The sequence below is a fragment of the Lissotriton helveticus genome, chromosome 4_1 (assembly GCF_964261635.1).
Source record: "Lissotriton helveticus chromosome 4_1, aLisHel1.1, whole genome shotgun sequence".
Lineage (NCBI taxonomy): Eukaryota > Metazoa > Chordata > Amphibia > Caudata > Salamandridae > Lissotriton > Lissotriton helveticus.
The window spans coordinates 1,077,718,569-1,077,740,891 of NC_136063.1; positions in this window are offsets into that span (position 1 = coordinate 1,077,718,569).

The window sequence follows — 22,323 nt, forward strand, 5'->3', positions numbered from 1 at the left end:
GCTTCTGAGTAGGAGGAAAAGTCTGTAAAAATGGCAATTTTGGTCACTGTGGGGCTTTAAAAAGTGGTTATTCAACATGAGGCACAGTCCCTTTGACATTTTGAATCATTTTTTCAACAGTTCAAAAAATGAATTTTTTGATGAAAAACGATGACCCCAGACCTGTCGAACTTTCTCCAGATGGTCAGAGAAGGTAATTTTTTAATGTATTCTCTTTTGACTATAAATGACTGTTAAATGTGAATTATCATGTTTGGAACTAAAATAAGTGTTTAGAGTCATTTTTCTTCCAGAAATTGGTCAAAATAGAAGCTTCTGAGTAGGAGGAAAAGTCTTCTAAAATGGCAATTTTGGTCACTGTGGGGCTTTAAAAAGTGGGTATTCAACATGAGGCACAATCCATTTGACATTTTGAATCATTTTTTCAACAGTTCAAAAAAAAATTTTTTTGATGAAAAACGATGACCCCGGACCTGTCGAACTTTCTCCAGATGGTCAGAAATGGTCATTTTTTTATTGTTTTCTCTTCTGACTGTAAACAACTGTTAAATGTGAATTATCATGTTTGGAACTAAAATGAGTTGTTTAGAGTAATTTTTCTGCCAGAAATTGGTAAAAAAGCTTCTGAGTAGGAAGAAAAGTCTGTTAAAATAGCAATTTTGGTCACTGTGGGGCTTTAAAAAGTGGTTATTCAACATGAGGCACAATCCATTTGACATTTTGAATAATTTTTTCTACATTTGAAAAAATAATTTTTGGATGAAAAACGATGACCCCGGACCTGTCGAACTTTCTCCAGATGGTCAGAAATGGTCATTTTTTAATGTTTTCTCTTTTGACTGTAAACAACTATTAAATGTGCATTATCATGTATGGAACTAAAATGTGTTGTTTAGAGTCATTTTTCTGCCAGAAATGGGTAGAAATAGAAGCTTCTGAGTAGGAGGAAAAGTCTGTAAAAATGGCAATTTTGGTCACTGTGGGGCATTAAAAAGTGGTTATTCAAAATGAGGCACAATCCATTTGACATTTTGAATAATTTTTTCTACATTTGAAAAAATTGATTTTTTGATGAAAAACGATGACCCCGGACCTGTCAAACTTTCTCCAGATGGTCAGAAATGGTCATTTTTTAATGTATTCTCTTTTTATTGTAAAAGACTATAAAATGTGCATTATCATGTATGGAACTAAAATGAGTTGTTTAGAGTCATGTTTTCTGCCAGAAATTGGTCGAAATAGAAGCTTCTGAATAGCAGTAAAAGTCTGTCAAAATTGCAATTTTGGTCACTGTGGGGCTTCAAAAAGTGGATATTCAACATGAGGCATAATCCATTTGACATTTTGAATCATTTTTTCAACAGTTGAAAAAATAATGTTTTTGATGAAAAACAATGACCCCGAACCTGTCGAACTTTCTCCAGATGGTCAGAAATGGTAATGTTTTATTGTTTTCTCTTTTGACTGTAAATGACTATTACATGTGAATTATCATGTTTGGAACTAAAATAAGTGTTTGGAGTCATTTTTCTGCCAGAAATTGGTCGAAATAGAAGCTTCTGAGTAGGAGGAAAAGTCTGTTAAATGGCAATTTTGGTCACTGTGGGGCTTTAAAAAGTGGGTATTCAACATGAGGCACAATCCATTTGACATTTTGAATCATTTTTTCAACAGTTCAAAAAATTTATTTTTGGATGAAAAACGATGACCCCGGACCTGTCGAACTTTCTCCAGATGGTCAGAAATGGTCATTTTTTAATGTTTTCTCTTTTGACTGTAAACAACTATTAAATGTGCATTATCATGTATGGAACTAAAATGTGTTGTTTAGAGTAATTTTTCTGCCAGAAATTGGTAGAAATAGAAGCTTCTGAGTAGAAGGAAAAGTCTGTAAAAATGGCAATTTTGGTCACTGTGGGGCTTTAAAAAGTGGTTATTCAACATGAGGCACAGTCCCTTTGACATTTTGAATCATTTTTTCAACAGTTCAAAAAATTACTTTTTTAATGAAAAACGATGACCCCAGACCTGTCGAACTTTCTCCAGATGGTCAGAAATGGTAATGTTTTATTGTTTTCTCTTTTGACTGTAAATGACTATTAAATGTGAATTATCATGTTTGGAACTAAAATAAGTGTTTGGAGTCATTTTTCTGCCAGAAATTGGTCGAAATAGAAGCTTCTGAGTAGGAGGAAAAGTCTGTTAAATGGCAATTTTGGTCACTGTGGGGCTTTAAAAAGTGGGTATTCAACATGAGGCACAATCCATTTGACATTTTGAATCATTTTTTCAACAGTTCAAAAAATTAATTTTTGGATGAAAAACGATGACCCCGGACCTGTCGAACTTTCTCCAGATGGTCAGAAATGGTCATTTTTTAATGTTTTCTCTTTTGACTGTAAACAACTATTAAATGTGCATTATCATGTATGGAACTAAAATGTGTTGTTTAGAGTAATTTTTCTGCCAGAAATTGGTAGAAATAGAAGCTTCTGAGTAGAAGGAAAAGTCTGTAAAAATGGCAATTTTGGTCACTGTGGGGCTTTAAAAAGTGGTTATTCAACATGAGGCACAGTCCCTTTGACATTTTGAATCATTTTTTCAACAGTTCAAAAAATTACTTTTTTAATGAAAAACGATGACCCCAGACCTGTCGAACTTTCTCCAGATGGTCAGAAATGGTAATGTTTTATTGTTTTCTCTTTTGACTGTAAATGACTATTAAATGTGAATTATCATGTTTGGAACTAAAATAAGTGTTTGGAGTCATTTTTCTGCCAGAAATTGGTCGAAATAGAAGCTTCTGAGTAGGAGGAAAAGTCTGTTAAATGGCAATTTTGGTCACTGTGGGGCTTTAAAAAGTGGGTATTCAACATGAGGCACAATCCATTTGACATTTTGAATCATTTTTTCAACAGTTCAAAAAATTAATTTTTGGATGAAAAACGATGACCCCGGACCTGTCGAACTTTCTCCAGATGGTCAGAAATGGTCATTTTTTAATGTTTTCTCTTTTGACTGTAAACAACTATTAAATGTGCATTATCATGTATGGAACTAAAATGTGTTGTTTAGAGTAATTTTTCTGCCAGAAATTGGTAGAAATAGAAGCTTCTGAGTAGAAGGAAAAGTCTGTAAAAATGGCAATTTTGGTCACTGTGGGGCTTCAAAAAGTGGATATTCAACATGAGGCATAATCCATTTGACATTTTGAATCATTTTTTCAACAGTTGAAAAAATATTTATTTTGATGAAAAACAATGACCCCGAACCTGTCGAACTTTCTCCAGATGGTCAGAAATGGTAATGTTTTATTGTTTTCTCTTTTGACTGTAAATGACTATTAAATGTGAATTATCATGTTTAATACTAAAACAAGTGTTTGGAGTCATTTTTCTGCCAGAAATTGGTCGAAATAGAAGCTTCTGAGTAGGAGGAAAAGTCTGTTAAATGGCAATTTTGGTCACTCTGGGGCTTTAAAAAGTGGGTATTCAACATGAGGCACAATCCATTTGACATTTAGAATCATTTTTTCAACAGTTCAAAAAATACATTTTTTGATGAAAAACGATGAACCCGGACCTGTCGAACTTTCTCCAGATGGTCAGAAATTGTCATTTTTTTAATGTTTTCTCTTTTGACTGTAAACAACTGTTAAATGTGAATTATCATGTTTGGAACTAAAATGTGTTGTTTAGAGTCATTTTTCTGCCAGAAATTGGTAGAAATAGAAGCTTCTGAATAGCAGTAAAAGTCTGTAAAAATGGCAATTTTGGTCACTGTGGGGCTTCAAAAAGTGGATATTCAACATGAGGCACAATCCATTTGACATTTTGAATCAGTTTTTTCAACAGTTGAAAAAATAATTTTTTTGATGAAAAACGATGACCCCGAACCTGTCGAACTTTCTCCAGATGGTCAGAAATGGTAATATTTTATTGTTTTCTCTTTTGACTGTAAATGACTATTAAATGTGAATTATCATGTTTGGAACTAAAATAAGTGTTTGGAGTAATTTTTCTGCCAGAAATTGGTCGAAATAGAAGCTTCTGAGTAGGAGGAAAAGTCTTTTAAATGGCAATTTTGGTCACTGTGGGGCTTTAAAAAGTGGGCATTCAACATGAGGCACAATCCATTTGACATTTTGAATCATTTTTTCAACAGTTCAAAAAATAAATTTTTTGATGAAAAACGATGACCCCGGACCTGTCGAACTTTCTCCAGATGGTCAGAAATGGTCATTTTTTATTGTTTTATCTTTCGACTGTAAACAACTGTTAAATGTGAATTATCATGTTTGGAACTAAAATGAGTTGTTTAGAGTAATTTTTCTGCCAGAAATTGGTCGAAAGAGAAGCTTCTGAGTAGGAAGAAAAGTCTCTTAAAATAGCAATTTTGGTCACTGTGGGGCCTTAAAAGTGGTTATTCAACCTGAGGCACAATCCATTTGACATTTTTAATAATTTTTTCTACATTTGAAAAAATAGATTTTTTGATGAAAAACGATGACCCCGGACCTGTCAAACTTTCTCCAGATGGTCAGAAATGGTCATTTTTTAATGTTTTCTCTTTTGACTGTAAATGACTATTAAATGTGCATTATCATGTATGGAACTAAAATGTGTTGTTTAGAGTCATTTTTCTGCCAGAAATTGGTAGAAATAGAAGCTTCTGAGTAGGAGGAAAAGTCTGTAAAAATGGCAATTTTGGTCACTGTGGGGCTTTAAAAAGTGGTTATTCAACATGAGGCACAGTCCCTTTGACATTTTGAATCATTTTTTCAACAGTTCCAAAAATGAATTTTTTGATGAAAAACGATGACCCCAGACCTGTCGAACTTTCTCCAGATGGTCAGAAAAGGTAATTTTTTTAATGTATTCTCTTTTGACTGTAAATGACTGTTAAATGTGAATTATCATGTTTGGAACCAAAATAAGTGTTTAGAGTCATTTTTCTTCCAGTAATTGGTCAAAATAGAAGCTTCTGAGTAGGAGGAAAAGTCTGTTAAATGGCAATTTTGGTCACTGTGGGGCTTTAACCCCTTCGGTGCTCATGATGGAGCGGTTCCGTCATGAGCGTCGGTTGAGCAGTGCTCATGACGGAACCGTTCCGTCATGACCACGCCCTTTTCTATTACGGCCCAGCACCGGAGGGGGAAACGCGGTCGCACCGAAAAGGTTAAAAAGTGGGTATTCAACATGAGGCACAATCCATTTGACATATTGAATCATTTTTTCAACAGTTCAAAAAATAAATTTTTTGATGAAAAACAATGACCCCGGACCTGTCAAACTTTCTCCAGATGGTCAGAAATGGTAATGTTTTATTGTTTTCTCTTCTGACTGTAAACAACTGTTAAATGTGAATTATCATGTTTGGAACTAAAATGAGTTGTTTAGAGTAATTTTTCTGCCAGAAATTGGTAGGGAAGCTTCTGAGTAGGAAGAAAAGTCTGTTAAAATAGCAATTTTGGTCACTGTGGGGCTTTAAAAAGTGGTTATTCAACATGAGGCACAATCCATTTGACATTTTGAATAATTTTTTCTACATTTGAAAAAATAATTTTTGGATGAAAAACGATGACCCCGGACCTGTCGAACTTTCTCCAGATAGTCAGAAATGGTCATTTTTTAATGTTTTCTCTTTTGACTGTAAACAAATATAAAATGTGCATTATCATGTATGGAACTAAAATGTGTTGTTTAGAGTCATTTTTCTGCCAGAAATTGGTAGAAATAGAAGCTTCTGAGTAGGAGGAAAAGTCTGTAAAAATGGCAATTTTGGTCACTGTGGGGCTTTAAAAAGTGGTTATTCAACATGAGGCACAATCCATTTGACATTTTGAATAATTTTTTCTACATTTGAAAAAATAGATTTTTTGATGAAAAACGATGACCCCGGACCTGTCAAACTTTCTCCAGATGGTCAGAAATGGTCATTTTTTAATGTTTTCTCTTTTGACTGTAAACAACTATTAAATGTGCATTATTATGTATGGAACTAAAATGTGTTGTTTAGAGTCATTTTTCTGCCAGAAATTGGTAGAAATAGAAGCTTCTGAGTAGGAGGAAAAGTCTGTAAAAATGGCAATTTTGGTCACTGTGGGGCTTTAAAAAGTGGTTATTCAACATGAGGCACAGTCCCTTTGACATTTTGAATCATTTTTTCAACAGTTCAAAAAATGAATTTTTTGATGAAAAACGATGACCCCAGACCTGTCGAACTTTCTCCAGATGGTCAGAAAAGGTAATTTTTTAATGTATTCTCTTTTAACTATAAATGACTGTTAAATGTGAATTATCATGTTTGGAACTAAAATAAGTGTTTAGAGTCATTTTTCTTCCAGAAATTGGTCAAAATAGAAGCTTCTGAGTAGGAGGAAAAGTCTTCTAAAATGGCAATTTTGGTCACTGTGGGGCTTTAAAAAGTGGGTATTCAACATGAGGCACAATCCATTTGACATTTTGAATCATTTTTTCAACGGTTCAAAAAAAAAATTTTTGATGAAAAACGATGACCCCGGACCTGTCGAACTTTCTCCAGATGGTCAGAAATTGTCATTTTTTTATTGTTTTCTCTTCTGACTGTAAACAACTGTTAAATGTGAATTATCATGTTTGAAACTAAAATGAGTTGTTTAGAGTAATTTTTCTGCCAGAAATTGGTAAAAAAGCTTCTGAGTAGGAAGAAAAGTCTGTTAAAATAGCAATTTTGGTCACTGTGGGGCTTTAAAAAGTGGTTATTCAACATGAGGCACAATCCATTTGACATTTTGAATAATTTTTTCTACATTTGAAAAAATAATTTTTGGATGAAAAACGATGACCCCGGACCTGTCGAACTTTTTCCAGATGGTCAGAAATGGTCATTTTTTAATGTTTTCTCTTTTGACTGTAAACAACTATTAAATGTGCATTATCATGTATGGAACTAAAATGTGTTGTTTAGAGTCATTTTCTGCCAGAAATTTGTAGAAATAGAAGCTTCTGAGTAGGAGGAAAAGTCTGTAAAAATGGCAATTTTGGTCACTGTGGGACATTAAAAAGTGGTTATTCAAAATGAGGCACAATCCATTTGACATTTTGAATAATTTTTTCTACATTTGAAAAAATAGATTTTTTGATGAAAAACGATGACCCCGGACCTGTCAAACTTTCTCCAGATGGTCAGAAATGGTCATTTTTTAATGTATTCTCTTTTTATTGTAAACGACTATAAAATGTGCATTATCATGTATGGAACTAAAATGAGTTGTTTAGAGTCATGTTTTCTGCCAGAAATTGGTCGAAATAGAAGCTTCTGAATAGCAGTAAAAGTCTGTAAAAATTGCAATTTTGGTCACTGTGGGGCTTCAAAAAGTGGATATTCAACATGAGGCATAATCCATTTGACATTTTGAATCATTTTTTCAACAGTTGAAAAAATAATGTTTTTGATGAAAAACAATGACCCCGAACCTGTCGAACTTTCTCCAGATGGTCAGAAATGGTAATGTTTTATTGTTTTCTCTTTTGACTGTAAATGACTATTAAATGTGAATTATCATGTTTGGAACTAAAATAAGTGTTTGGAGTCATTTTTCTGCCAGAAATTGGTCGAAATAGAAGCTTCTGAGTAGGAGGAAAAGTCTGTTAAATGGCAATTTTGGTCACTGTGGGGCTTTAAAAAGTGGGTATTCAACATGAGGCACAATCCATTTGACATTTTGAATAATTTTTTCTACATTTGAAAAAATAGATTTTTTGATGAAAAACGATGACCCCGGACCTGTCAAACTTTCTCCAGATGGTCAGAAATGGTCATTTTTAATGTTTTCTCTTTTGACTGTAAATGACTATTAAATGTGCATTATCATGTATGGAACTAAAATGTGTTGTTTAGAGTCATTTTTCTGCCAGAAATTGGTAGAAATAGAAGCTTCTGAGTAGGAGGAAAAGTCTGTAAAAATGGCAATTTTGGTCACTGTGGGGCTTTAAAAAGTGGTTATTCAACATGAGGCACAGTCCCTTTGACATTTTGAATCATTTTTTCAACAGTTCAAAAAATGAATTTTTTGATGAAAAACGATGACCCCAGACCTGTCGAACTTTCTCCAGATGGTCAGAGAAGGTAATTTTTTAATGTATTCTCTTTTGACTATAAATGACTGTTAAATGTGAATTATCATGTTTGGAACTAAAATAAGTGTTTAGAGTCATTTTTCTTCCAGAAATTGGTCAAAATAGAAGCTTCTGAGTAGGAGGAAAAGTCTTCTAAAATGGCAATTTTGGTCACTGTGGGGCTTTAAAAAGTGGGTATTCAACATGAGGCACAATCCATTTGACATTTTGAATCATTTTTTCAACAGTTCAAAAAAAAAATTTTTGATGAAAAACGATGACCCCGGACCTGTCGAACTTTCTCCAGATGGTCAGAAATGGTCATTTTTTTATTGTTTTCTCTTCTGACTGTAAACAACTGTTAAATGTGAATTATCATGTTTGAAACTAAAATGAGTTGTTTAGAGTAATTTTTCTGCCAGAAATTGGTAAAAAAGCTTCTGAGTAGGAAGAAAAGTCTGTTAAAATAGCAATTTTGGTCACTGTGGGGCTTTAAAAAGTGGTTATTCAACATGAGGCACAATCCATTTGACATTTTGAATAATTTTTTCTACATTTGAAAAAATAATTTTTGGATGAAAAACGATGACCCCGGACCTGTCGAACTTTCTCCAGATGGTCAGAAATGGTCATTTTTTAATGTTTTCTCTTTTGACTGTAAACAACTATTAAATGTGCATTATCATGTATGGAACTAAAATGTGTTGTTTAGAGTCATTTTCTGCCAGAAATTTGTAGAAATAGAAGCTTCTGAGTAGGAGGAAAAGTCTGTAAAAATGGCAATTTTGGTCACTGTGGGACATTAAAAAGTGGTTATTCAAAATGAGGCACAATCCATTTGACATTTTGAATAATTTTTTCTACATTTGAAAAAATAGATTTTTTGATGAAAAACGATGACCCCGGACCTGTCAAACTTTCTCCAGATGGTCAGAAATGGTCATTTTTTAATGTATTCTCTTTTTATTGTAAACGACTATAAAATGTGCATTATCATGTATGGAACTAAAATGAGTTGTTTAGAGTCATGTTTTCTGCCAGAAATTGGTCGAAATAGAAGCTTCTGAATAGCAGTAAAAGTCTGTAAAAATTGCAATTTTGGTCACTGTGGGGCTTCAAAAAGTGGATATTCAACATGAGGCATAATCCATTTGACATTTTGAATCATTTTTTCAACAGTTGAAAAAATAATGTTTTTGATGAAAAACAATGACCCCGAACCTGTCGAACTTTCTCCAGATGGTCAGAAATGGTAATGTTTTATTGTTTTCTCTTTTGACTGTAAATGACTATTAAATGTGAATTATCATGTTTGGAACTAAAATAAGTGTTTGGAGTCATTTTTCTGCCAGAAATTGGTCGAAATAGAAGCTTCTGAGTAGGAGGAAAAGTCTGTTAAATGGCAATTTTGGTCACTGTGGGGCTTTAAAAAGTGGGTATTCAACATGAGGCACAATCCATTTGACATTTTGAATAATTTTTTCTACATTTGAAAAAATAGATTTTTTGATGAAAAACGATGACCCCGGACCTGTCAAACTTTCTCCAGATGGTCAGAAATGGTCATTTTTTAATGTATTCTCTTTTTATTGTAAACGACTATAAAATGTGCATTATCATGTATGGAACTAAAATGAGTTGTTTAGAGTCATGTTTTCTGCCAGAAATTGGTCGAAATAGAAGCTTCTGAATAGCAGTAAAAGTCTGTAAAAATTGCAATTTTGGTCACTGTGGGGCTTCAAAAAGTGGATATTCAACATGAGGCATAATCCATTTGACATTTTGAATCATTTTTTCAACAGTTGAAAAAATAATGTTTTTGATGAAAAACAATGACCCCGAACCTGTCGAACTTTCTCCAGATGGTCAGAAATGGTAATGTTTTATTGTTTTCTCTTTTGACTGTAATGACTATTAAATGTGAATTATCATGTTTGGAACTAAAATAAGTGTTTGGAGTCATTTTTCTGCCAGAAATTGGTCGAAATAGAAGCTTCTGAGTAGGAGGAAAAGTCTGTTAAATGGCAATTTTGGTCACTGTGGGGCTTTAAAAAGTGGGTATTCAACATGAGGCACAATCCATTTGACATTTTGAATCATTTTTTCAACAGTTCAAAAAATAAATTTTTGGATGAAAAACGATGACCCCGGACCTGTCGAACTTTCTCCAGATGGTCAGAAATGGTCATTTTTTAATGTTTTCTCTTTTGACTGTAAACAACTATTAAATGTGCATTATCATGTATGGAACTAAAATGTGTTGTTTAGAGTAATTTTTCTGCCAGAAATTGGTAGAAATAGAAGCTTCTGAGTAGAAGGAAAAGTCTGTAAAAATGGCAATTTTGGTCACTGTGGGGCTTCAAAAAGTGGTTATTCAACATGAGGCACAGTCCCTTTGACATTTTGAATCATTTTTTCAACAGTTCAAAAAATTACTTTTTTAATGAAAAACGATGACCCCAGACCTGTCGAACTTTCTCCAGATGGTCAGAAAAGGTCATTTTTTAATGTATTCTCTTTTGACTGTAAATGACTGTTAAATGTGAATTATCATGTTTGGAACTAAAATAAGTGTTTAGAGTCAGTTTTCTTCCAGAAATTGGTCGAAATAGAAGCTTCTGAATAGCAGTAAAAGTCTGTAAAAATGGCAATTTTGGTCACTGTGGGGCTTCAAAAAGTGGATATTCAACATGAGGCATAATCCATTTGACATTTTGAATCATTTTTTCAACAGTTGAAAAAATATTTTTTTTGATGAAAAACAATGACCCCGAACCTGTCGAACTTTCTCCAGATGGTCAGAAATGGTAATGTTTTATTGTTTTCTCTTTTGACTGTAAATGACTATTAAATGTGAATTATCATGTTTAATACTAAAACAAGTGTTTGGAGTCATTTTTCTGCCAGAAATTGGTCGAAATAGAAGCTTCTGAGTAGGAGGAAAAGTCTGTTAAATGGCAATTTTGGTCACTCTGGGGCTTTAAAAAGTGGGTATTCAACATGAGGCACAATCCATTTGACATTTAGAATCATTTTTTCAACAGTTCAAAAAATACATTTTTTGATGAAAAACGATGACCCCGGACCTGTCGAACTTTCTCCAGATGGTCAGAAATTGTCATTTTTTTAATGTTTTCTCTTTTGACTGTAAACAACTGTTAAATGTGAATTATCATGTTTGGAACTAAAATGTGTTGTTTAGAGTCATTTTTCTGCCAGAAATTGGTAGAAATAGAAGCTTCTGAATAGCAGTAAAAGTCTGTAAAAATGGCAATTTTGGTCACTGTGGGGCTTCAAAAAGTGGATATTCAACATGAGGCATAATCCATTTGACATTTTGAATCAGTTTTTTCAACAGTTGAAAAAATAATTTTTTTGATGAAAAACGATGACCCCGAACCTGTCGAACTTTCTCCAGATGGTCAGAAATGGTAATATTTTATTGTTTTCTCTTTTGACTGTAAATGACTATTAAATGTGAATTATCATGTTTGGAACTAAAATAAGTGTTTGGAGTAATTTTTCTGCCAGAAATTGGTCGAAATAGAAGCTGCTGAGTAGGAGGAAAAGTCTGTTAATTGGCAATTTTGGTCACTGTGGGGCTTTAAAAAGTGGGTATTCAACATGAGGCACAATCCATTTGACATTTTGAATCATTTTTTCAACAGTTGAAAAAAATCAATTTTTGATGAAAAACGATGACCCTGGACCTGTCGAACTTTCACCAGATGGTCAAAAATTGTCATTTTTAATGTTTTCTCTTTTGACTGTAAACGACTGTTAAATGTAAATTATCATGTTAGGAACTAAAATGAGTTGTTTAGAGTCACTTTTTCTGCCAGAAATTGGTCGAAATAGAAGCTTCTGAGTAGGAAGAAAAGTCTGTAAATTGGCAATTTTGGTCACTGTGGGGCTTTAAAAAGTGGTTATTCAATATGAGGCACAATCCCTTTGACATTTTGAATAATTTTTTCAACAGTTCAAAAAATTAATTTTTTGATGAAAAACGATGACCCCGGACCTGTCGAACTTTCTCCAGATGGTCGAAATGGACATTTTTGTAATGTTTTCTCTTTTGAGTGTAAACGACTGTTAAATGTAAATTATCATGTTTGGAACTAATTGAGTTGTTTAGAGTAATTTTTCTGCCAGAAATTGGTCGAAAGAGAAGCTTCTGAGTAGGAAGAAAAGTCTCTTAAAATTGCAATTTTGGTCACTGTGGGGCTTTAAAAAGAGGTTATTCAACATGAGGCACAATCCATTTGACATTTGTAATAATTTTTTCTACATTTCAAAAAATAGATTTTTTTTGATGAAAATCGATGACCCCGGACCTGTCAAACTTTCTCCAGATGGTTAGAAATGGTCATTTTTTAATGTTTTCTCTTTTGACTGTAAACGACTATTAAATGTGCATTATCATGTATGGAACTAAAATGTTTTGTTTAGAGTCATTTTTCTACCAGAAATTGGTAGAATTAGAAGCTTCTGAGTAGGAGGAAAAGTCTGTAAAAATGGCAATTTTGGTCACTGTGGGGTTTTAAAAAGTGGTTATTCAACATGAGGCACAGTCCCTTTGACATTTTGAATCATTTTTTCAACAGTTCAAAAAATGACTTTTTTGATGAAAAACGATGACCCCAGACCTGTCGAACTTTCTCCAGATGGTCAGAAATGGTAATTTTTTAATGTTTTCTCTTTTAACTGTAAACGACTGTTAAATGTGAATTATCATGTTTGGAAGTAAAATGAGTTGTTTAGAGTAATTTTTCTGCCAGAAATTGGTCGAAATAGAAGCTTCAGAATAGCAGTAAAAGTCTGTAAAAATGGCAATTTTGGTCACTGTGGGGCTTCAAAAAGTGGATATTCAACATGAGGCATAATCCATTTGACATTTTGAATCATTTTTTCAACAGTTGAAAAAATAATTTTTTTGATGAAAAACAATGACCCTGAACCTGTCGAACTTTCTCCAGATGGTCAGAAATGGTAATGTTTTATTGTTTTCTCTTTTGACTGTAAATGACTATTAAATGTGAATTATCATGTTTGGAACTAAAATAAGTGTTTGGAGTCATTTTTCTGCCAGAAATTGGTCGAAATAGAAGCTTCTGAGTAGGAGGAAAAGTCTGTTAAATGGCAATTTTGGTCACTGTGGGGCTTTAAAAAGTGGGTATTCAACATGAGGCACAATCCATTTGACATTTTGAATCATTTTTTCAACAGTTCAAAAAATAAATTTTTTGATGAAAAACAATGACCCCGGACCTGTCGAACTTTCTCCAGATGTTCAGAAATGGTCATTTTTTTATTGTTTTCTCTTCTGACTGTAAACAACTGTTAAATGTGAATTATCATGTTTGGAACTAAAATTAGTTGTTTAGAGTAATTTTTTCTGCCAGAAATTGGTAGAAATAGAAGCTTCTGAGTAGGAGGAAAAGTCTGTAAAAATGGCAATTTTGGTCACTGTGGGGCTTTAAAAAGTGGTTATTCAACATGAGGCACAGTCCCTTTGACATTTTGAATCATTTTTTCAACAGTTCAAAAAATTATTTTTTTGATGAAAAACGATGACCCCAGACCTGTCGAACTTTCTCCAGATGGTCAGAAAAGGTCATTTTTTAATGTATTCTCTTTTGACTGTAAATGACTGTTAAATGTGAATTATCATGTTTGGAACTAAAAAAATCAATCAATCAATCAGTACATTTATATAGCGCACTACTCACCCGTAGGGTCTCAAGGCGCTAGGAGGGGGGGTGCCGTTACTGCTCGAACAGCCAGGTCTTGAGCTTCTTCCTGAAGGTGAGGTGGTCTTGGGTCAGGCGAAGGTCGGTCGGGAGGGAGTTCCAGGTCTTGGCGGCTAGGTAGGAGAAGGACCTTCCTCCTGTTGTCGGTCTTCGGATGCGTGGGACCTCGGCGAGGGCGTGGCTGGTTGATCTGAGGTGGCGTTTGGGAGCGTAGAAGTTGATTCGGTTGTTGAGGTAGCTCGGGCCTTGGTCGTGCAGGGCTTTGTGTGCGTGGGTGAGGAGACGGAAGGTGATTCTTTTCCTGACGGGGAGCCAGTGCAGGTCTCTCAGGTGTCCGGAGATGTGGCTGTTTCGTGGGAGGTCGAGGATGAGTCTGGCTGAGGCATTCTGTATCCGCTGGAGTCTCTTCTGGAGCTTGGCGGTGGTTCCGGCGTAGAGGGCGTTGCCGTAGTCCAGTCGGCTGGTGACGAGGGCCTGGGTGACGGTCTTCCTGGTCTCGGTGGGGATCCACCAGAAGATCTTCCGTAGCATGCGTAGGATGTTGAAGCATGACGAGGAGACGGCGTTGAGTTGTCTGGTCATGGAGAGGGAGGAGTCCAGGATGAAGCCCAGGTTGCGTGCGTGGTCCGTCGGTTTGGGTGCGGTGCCCAGGGCGGGGGGCCACCAGGAGTCATCCCAGGCGGAGGGCGAGGAGCCCAGGATGAGGACCTCCGTCTTGTCTGAGTTCAGTTTCAGGCGGCTGCTAGTCATCCACTCGGCTACATCTCTCATCCCTTCGTGCAGGTTGGTTCTGGCGGCATCGGGGTCGTTGGTCAGGGAGAGGATCAGCTGGGTGTCGTCGGCGTAGGAGATTATGTTGAGGTTGTGTTTGCGTGCGATGCCTGCGAGGGGACTCATGTAGACGTTGAAGAGGGTGGGGCTCAGCGAGGATCCTTGGGGGACGCCGCAGATGACTTTGGTGGCCTCTGATTTGTACGGTGGTAGGCGGACTCTTTGTGTTCTTCCGTCGAGGAAGGAGGTGATCCATTCTAGTGCCTTCTCCTGGATTCCGATGTTGCCGAGGCGCTGTACTAGGGTGCGGTGGCAGACAGTGTCGAACGCCGCGGAGAGGTCTAGGAGGATGAGGGCCGCTGTTTCTCCGTTGTCCATCAGGGTTCGGATGTCATCAGTGGCAGCGATGAGGGCGGTCTCTGTGCTGTGGTTGGCTCGGAAGCCAGACTGTGAGGGGTCGAGGGATCCATTCGTCTCGAGGAAGGCGGCCAGCTGTTTGTTGACGGTCTTTTCGATGACTTTGGCCGGGAACAGGAGGAGCGAGATGGGACGGTAATTCTTGAGTTCGGTGGGGTCCGCTGTAGGTTTCTTGAGTAGAGCGCTGAGTTCCGCGTGCTTCCAGCTCTCCGGGAAGGTGGCGGTGTCGAAGGAGGTGTTGATGATGTCCCGCAGGTGGGGTGCGATGACAGCGTCGGCCTTGTTGAAGGCGTGATGAGGGCAGGGGTCGGTTGGAGATCCGGAGTGGATGGAGTTCATGGTGCGGATGGTGTCTTCGGTGCTGATCGGAGTCCAGGCGCGGAGGGTGGTGGTGGGTGGCGTTGCTGTGGTCGTGGCGTGCGTCGGTTGGATGCTGAAACTGTTGTGTATGTCCGCGATCTTGTTGTGGAAGAATGAGGCGAGGGAGTTGCAGAGGTCTTGCGACGGGGTGATGTCGTTGTTCCCGGCGTTGGGGTTGGAGAGCTCTTTCATGATGTTGAAGAGTTCCTTGCAGTTGTGTGCGTTGTTGTCTAGCCGGTCCTTGTAGGCATTTTTCTTGGTGGCGCGGATCAGTTGGTGGTGTTTCCGGGTGGCGCGCTTGAGGTTGGTCATGTTGTCCATTGTTGGTTCCCTTCTCCACGCTTTCTCGAGGGCTCGGCAGTTCTTCTTGGAGCTCTTGAGTTTGTCGGTGAACCATGGGGTTTTTCTGCTGCCGGGTCTGCTGGGCGGGGTCCTCAGAGGGGCGAGTTCGTCCGCGCAGTTGCTGATCCACTTGGTGAGGTTGTCGGCGGCCTGGCTGGGGTTCGCTGAGCCGGCGGGAGGGTGCTGGCTCAGGGAGGCGGTGAGCTGGTCGGCTGTGATCTTGTTCCAGCTTCTTCGGGCGACCTGTTGCTGGTGGTGGTGGATCGTCGTTCTTTTGAAGGTGAAGTGGACGCAGCTGTGGTCCGTCCAGTGGAGTCCTGTGGCGTGGCTGAAGGCGATGTCTTTGCTGGATGAGAAGACGGCGTCGAGAGTGTGTCCGGCGAGGTGGGTGGGGGTGGTCACCAGCTGCTTGAGTCCGAGGTTGGCGAGGTTGTCGAGCAGGGTGGTGGTGTTGCGGTCGCTGTTGTTCTCCAGGTGGAAGTTGAGGTCCCCCAGGAGGATGTAGTCGGCGGAGGGGAGGGCATGCGGGCTGATGAAGTCGGCGATGTCCTCGCTGAATCGTGTGCGTGTTCCTGGGGGTCGGTAGATCAGGGTGCCTCTGAGGGTTGTCCTGGGGTCCGTGTGGATCTGGAAGTGCAGGTGTTCAGCGGTGGTTAGGGTGTCCTCGGTGTTGGTCGTGATGCGGATGGTGTCTCTGTGGATGATGGCGATGCCTCCTCCCGTCTGGTTGGCGGTGCGGTCCCTTCGTGTGATCTTGTAGCCCTTTGGGATGGCGATGGCGATGTCGGGCGCTGAGGAGGCGTTCATCCAGGTCTCAGTGAGGAAGGCGACGTCAGGGGCTGTGGTGTCGAGGAGGTTCCAGAGTTCGATGGCGTGTCTGTGGACGGAGCGGGTGTTGAGCAGGATGCACTTGAGGTGGTTGCTGCTGGTGATCGGCTTGGCGGGTGTTGGTGCAGGGTAGGTCCGGATGCAGGAGAACTTGCAGGCGTGGCAGCTGAAGGGTCCGTGGGTGTTCTTCGGGGTGGCTCGGTGGCATCCTGGGATGCCGCTGGTGTTGAGTGCGAAGAGTTCGGCGGCGTTGTAGGATCGTCGGGGCGGCTTCCGTCGGTGGGGGCCAGGGGTCCTGGCACTGGGCGCGGTCCAGGCGCGGACGGGTGCAGACGGGCTTACCTTTGGCGCACCTTTGGCGCACAATCGGCGCGCCCGCTGCGCGTCAACGCTGCGCGTTCGCACGGTCGCCATATATGGCGAAGTGCGCGGGTGGGCGGAGCAGCTGGGAGGCGGGAGCGGGGAGGGTACAGAAAGCAAAAGGGGCAGGGCAATCGGCGGTGGCGGGAAGCGGGGAGGGGGACGACGGGCAGAGCAGCACTAGAAGGCACTAACAACACGGGGTAAAAAGATACAGGCAGTAAAGAATGGCAAAACAAAACAAAACAAACGGAGAAGAATGCAGAAGGCAAAAACTACCGAGGCCGGTCAGGCGAGCACGGCCCCGCCGCGCGAAGGCAGGGGGGCGTGGTCACGCGGATCAGCGAGGCAGCTACGAGGCAGTCAGGCAGGGTGAGCGCACACAGCAGCTGGTGGCCGTGCGGCGCGGGGGTGTCCCAGAACTAGGACAAGTGTTTAGAGTCATTTTTCTTCCAGAAATTGATCAAAATAGAAGCTTCTGAGTAGGAGGAAAAGTCTGCTAAAATGGCAATTTTGTTCACTGTGGGGCTTTAAAAAGTGGGTATTCAACATGAGGCACAATCCATTTGACATTTTGAATCATTTTTTCAACAGTTCAAAAAATGACTTTTTTGATGAAAAACGATGACCCCAGACCTGTCGAACTTTCTCCAGATGGTCAGAAATGGCCATTTTTTAATGTTTTCTCTTTTGACTGTAAATGACTATTAAATGTGAATTATCATGTTTAAAACTAAAACAAGTGTTTGGAGTCATTTTTCCGCCAGAAATTGGTCGAAAGAGAAGTTTCTGAATAGGAAGAAAGGTCTTAAAATAGCAATTTTGGTCACTGTGGGGCTTTAAAAAGTGGGTATTCAACATGAGGCACAATCTATTTGACATTTTGAATCATTTTTTCAACAGTTCAAAAAATGACTTTTTTGATGAAAAACGATGACCCCAGACCTGTCGAACTTTCTCCAGATGGTCAGAAATGGCCATTTTTTAATGTTTTCTCTTTTGACTGTAAATGACTATTAAATGTGAATTATCATGTTTAAAACTAAAACAAGTGTTTGGAGTCATTTTTCCGCCAGAAATTGGTCGAAAGAGAAGTTTCTGAATAGGAAGAAAGGTCTTAAAATAGCAATTTTGGTCACTGTGGGGCTTTAAAAAGTGGTTATTCAACATGAGGCACAATCCATTTGACATTTTGAATAATTTTTTCTACATTTGAAAAAATAGATTTTTTGATGAAAAACGATGACCCCGGACCTGTCAAACTTTCTCCAGATGGTCAGAAATGGCCATTTTTTAATGTTTTCTCTTTTGACTGTAAACGACTATTAACTGTGCATTATCATGTATGGAACTAAAATGTGTAGTTTAGAGTCATTTTTCTGCCAGAAATTGGTAGAAATAGAAGCTTCTGAATAGCAGTAAAAGTCTGTAAAAATGGCAATTTTGGTCACTGTGGGGCTTCAAAAAGTGGATATTCAACATGAGGCATAATCCATTTGACATTTTGAATCATTTTTTCAACAGTTGAAAAAAATCAATTTTTGATGAAAAACGATGACCCTGGACCTGTCGAACTTTCACCAGATGGTCAAAAATGGTAATGTTTTATTGTTTTCTCTTTTGACTGTAAATGACTATTAAATGTAAATTATCATGTTTGGAACTAAAATAAGTGGTTTGGGGTCATTTTTCTGCCAGAAATTGGTCGAAATAGAAGCTTCTGAGTAGGAGGAAAAGTCTGTTAAATGGCAATTTTAACCACTGTGGGGCTTTAAAAAGTGGGTATTCAACATGAGGCACAATCCATTTGACATTTTGAATCATTTTTTCAACAGTTGAAAAAAATCAATTTTTGATGAAAAACGATGACCCTGGACCTGTCGAACTTTCACCAGATGGTCAAAAATTGTCATTTTTAAAGTTTTCTCTTTTGACTGTAAACGACTGTTAAATGTAAATTATCATGTTTGGAACTAAAATGAGTTGTTTAGAGTAATTTTTCTGCCAGAAATTGGTGGAGAAGCTTCTGAGTAGGAGGAAAAGTCTGTTAAAATGGCAATTTTGGTCACTGTGGGGCTTTAAAAAGTGGTTATTCAATATGAGGCACAATCCCTTTGACATTTTGAATAATTTTTTCAACAGTTCAAAAAATTAATTTTTTGATGAAAAACAATGACCACGGACCTGTCGAACTTTCTCCAGATGGTCAGAAATGGTCATTGTTTAATGTTTTCTCTTTTGACTGTAAACAACTATTAAATGTGCATTATCATGTATGGAACTAAAATGTGTTGTTTAGAGTCATTTTTCTGCCAGAAATTGGTAGAAATAGAAGCTTCTGAGTAGGAGGAAAAGTCTGTTAAAATGGCAATTTTGGTCACTGTGGGGCTTTAAAAAGTGGTTATTCAACATGAGGCACAATCCATTTGACATTTTGAATAATTTTTTCTACATTTGAAAAAATAGATTTTTTGATGAAAAACGATGACCCCGGACCTGTCAAACTTTCTCCAGATGGTCAGAAATGGTCATTTTTTAATGTTTTCTCTTTTGACTGTAAACGACTATTAAATGTGCATTATCATGTATGGAACTAAAATGAGTTGTTTAGAGTCATTTTTCTGCCAGAAATTGGTAGACATGGAAGCTTCTGAGTAGGAGGAAAAGTCTGTAAAAATGGCAATTTTGGTCACTGTGGGGCTTTAAAAAGTGGTTATTCAACATGAGGCACAGTCCCTTTGACATTTTGAATCATTTTTTCAACAGTTCAAAAAATGAATTTCTTGATGAAAAACGATGACCCCAGACCTGTCGAACTTTCTCCAGATGGTCAGAAATGGCCATTTTTTAATGTTTTCTCTTTTGACTGTAAATGACTATTAAATGTGAATTATCATGTTTAAAACTAAAACAAGTGTTTGGAGTCATTTTTCCGCCAGAAATTGGTCGAAAGAGAAGTTTCTGAATAGGAAGAAAGGTCTTAAAATAGCAATTTTGGTCACTGTGGGGCTTTAAAAAGTGGTTATTCAACATGAGGCACAATCCATTTGACATTTTGAATAATTTTTTCTACATTTGAAAAAATAGATTTTTTGATGAAAAACGATGACCCCGGACCTGTCAAACTTTCTCCAGATGGTCAGAAATGGCCATTTTTTAATGTTTTCTCTTTTGACTGTAAACGACTATTAACTGTGCATTATCATGTATGGAACTAAAATGTGTAGTTTAGAGTCATTTTTCTGCCAGAAATTGGTAGAAATAGAAGCTTCTGAATAGCAGTAAAAGTCTGTAAAAATGGCAATTTTGGTCACTGTGGGGCTTCAAAAAGTGGATATTCAACATGAGGCATAATCCATTTGACATTTTGAATCATTTTTTCAACAGTTGAAAAAAATCAATTTTTGATGAAAAACGATGACCCTGGACCTGTCGAACTTTCACCAGATGGTCAAAAATGGTAATGTTTTATTGTTTTCTCTTTTGACTGTAAATGACTATTAAATGTAAATTATCATGTTTGGAACTAAAATAAGTGGTTTGGGGTCATTTTTCTGCCAGAAATTGGTCGAAATAGAAGCTTCTGAGTAGGAGGAAAAGTCTGTTAAATGGCAATTTTAACCACTGTGGGGCTTTAAAAAGTGGGTATTCAACATGAGGCACAATCCATTTGACATTTTGAATCATTTTTTCAACAGTTGAAAAAAATCAATTTTTGATGAAAAACGATGACCCTGGACCTGTCGAACTTTCACCAGATGGTCAAAAATTGTCATTTTTAAAGTTTTCTCTTTTGACTGTAAACGACTGTTAAATGTAAATTATCATGTTTGGAACTAAAATGAGTTGTTTAGAGTAATTTTTCTGCCAGAAATTGGTGGAGAAGCTTCTGAGTAGGAGGAAAAGTCTGTTAAAATGGCAATTTTGGTCACTGTGGGGCTTTAAAAAGTGGTTATTCAATATGAGGCACAATCCCTTTGACATTTTGAATAATTTTTTCAACAGTTCAAAAAATTAATTTTTTGATGAAAAACAATGACCACGGACCTGTCGAACTTTCTCCAGATGGTCAGAAATGGTCATTGTTTAATGTTTTCTCTTTTGACTGTAAACAACTATTAAATGTGCATTATCATGTATGGAACTAAAATGTGTTGTTTAGAGTCATTTTTCTGCCAGAAATTGGTAGAAATAGAAGCTTCTGAGTAGGAGGAAAAGTCTGTTAAAATGGCAATTTTGGTCACTGTGGGGCTTTAAAAAGTGGTTATTCAACATGAGGCACAATCCATTTGACATTTTGAATAATTTTTTCTACATTTGAAAAAATAGATTTTTTGATGAAAAACGATGACCCCGGACCTGTCAAACTTTCTCCAGATGGTCAGAAATGGTCATTTTTTAATGTTTTCTCTTTTGACTGTAAACGACTATTAAATGTGCATTATCATGTATGGAACTAAAATGAGTTGTTTAGAGTCATTTTTCTGCCAGAAATTGGTAGACATGGAAGCTTCTGAGTAGGAGGAAAAGTCTGTAAAAATGGCAATTTTGGTCACTGTGGGGCTTTAAAAAGTGGTTATTCAACATGAGGCACAGTCCCTTTGACATTTTGAATCATTTTTTCAACAGTTCAAAAAATGAATTTCTTGATGAAAAACGATGACCCCAGACCTGTCGAACTTTCTCCAGATGGTCAGAAAAGGTAATTTTTTAATGTATTCTCTTTTGACTGTAAATGACTGTTAAATGTGAATTATCATGTTTGGATCTAAAATGAGTGTTTAGAGTCATTTTTCTTCCAGAAATTGGTCAAAATAGAAGCTTCTGAGTAGGAGGAAAAGTCTGCTAAAATGGCAATTTTGGTCACTGTGGGGCTTTAAAAAGTGGGTATTCAACATGAGGCACAATCCATTTGACATTTTGAATCATTTTTTCAACAGTTCAAAAAATAAATTTTTGGATGAAAAACGATGACCCCGGACCTGTCGAACTTTCTCCAGATGGTCAGAAATGGTCATTTTTTTATTGTTTTCTCTTCTGACTGTAAACAACTGTTAAATGTGAATTATCATGTTTGGAACTAAAATGAGTTATTTAGAGTAATTTTTCTGCCAGAAATTGGTAGAGAAGCTTCTGAGTAGGAAGAAAAGTCTGTTAAAATAGCAATTTTGGTCACTGTGGGGCTTTAAAAAGTGGTTATTCAACATGAGGCACAATCCATTTGACATTTTGAATAATTTTTTCTACATTTGAAAAAATAATTTTTGCATGAAAAACGATGACCCCGGACCTGTCGAACTTTCTCCAGATGGTCAGAAATGGTCATTTTTTAATGTTTTCTCTTTTGACTGTAAACGACTATTAAATGTGAATTATCATGTATGGAACTAAAATGT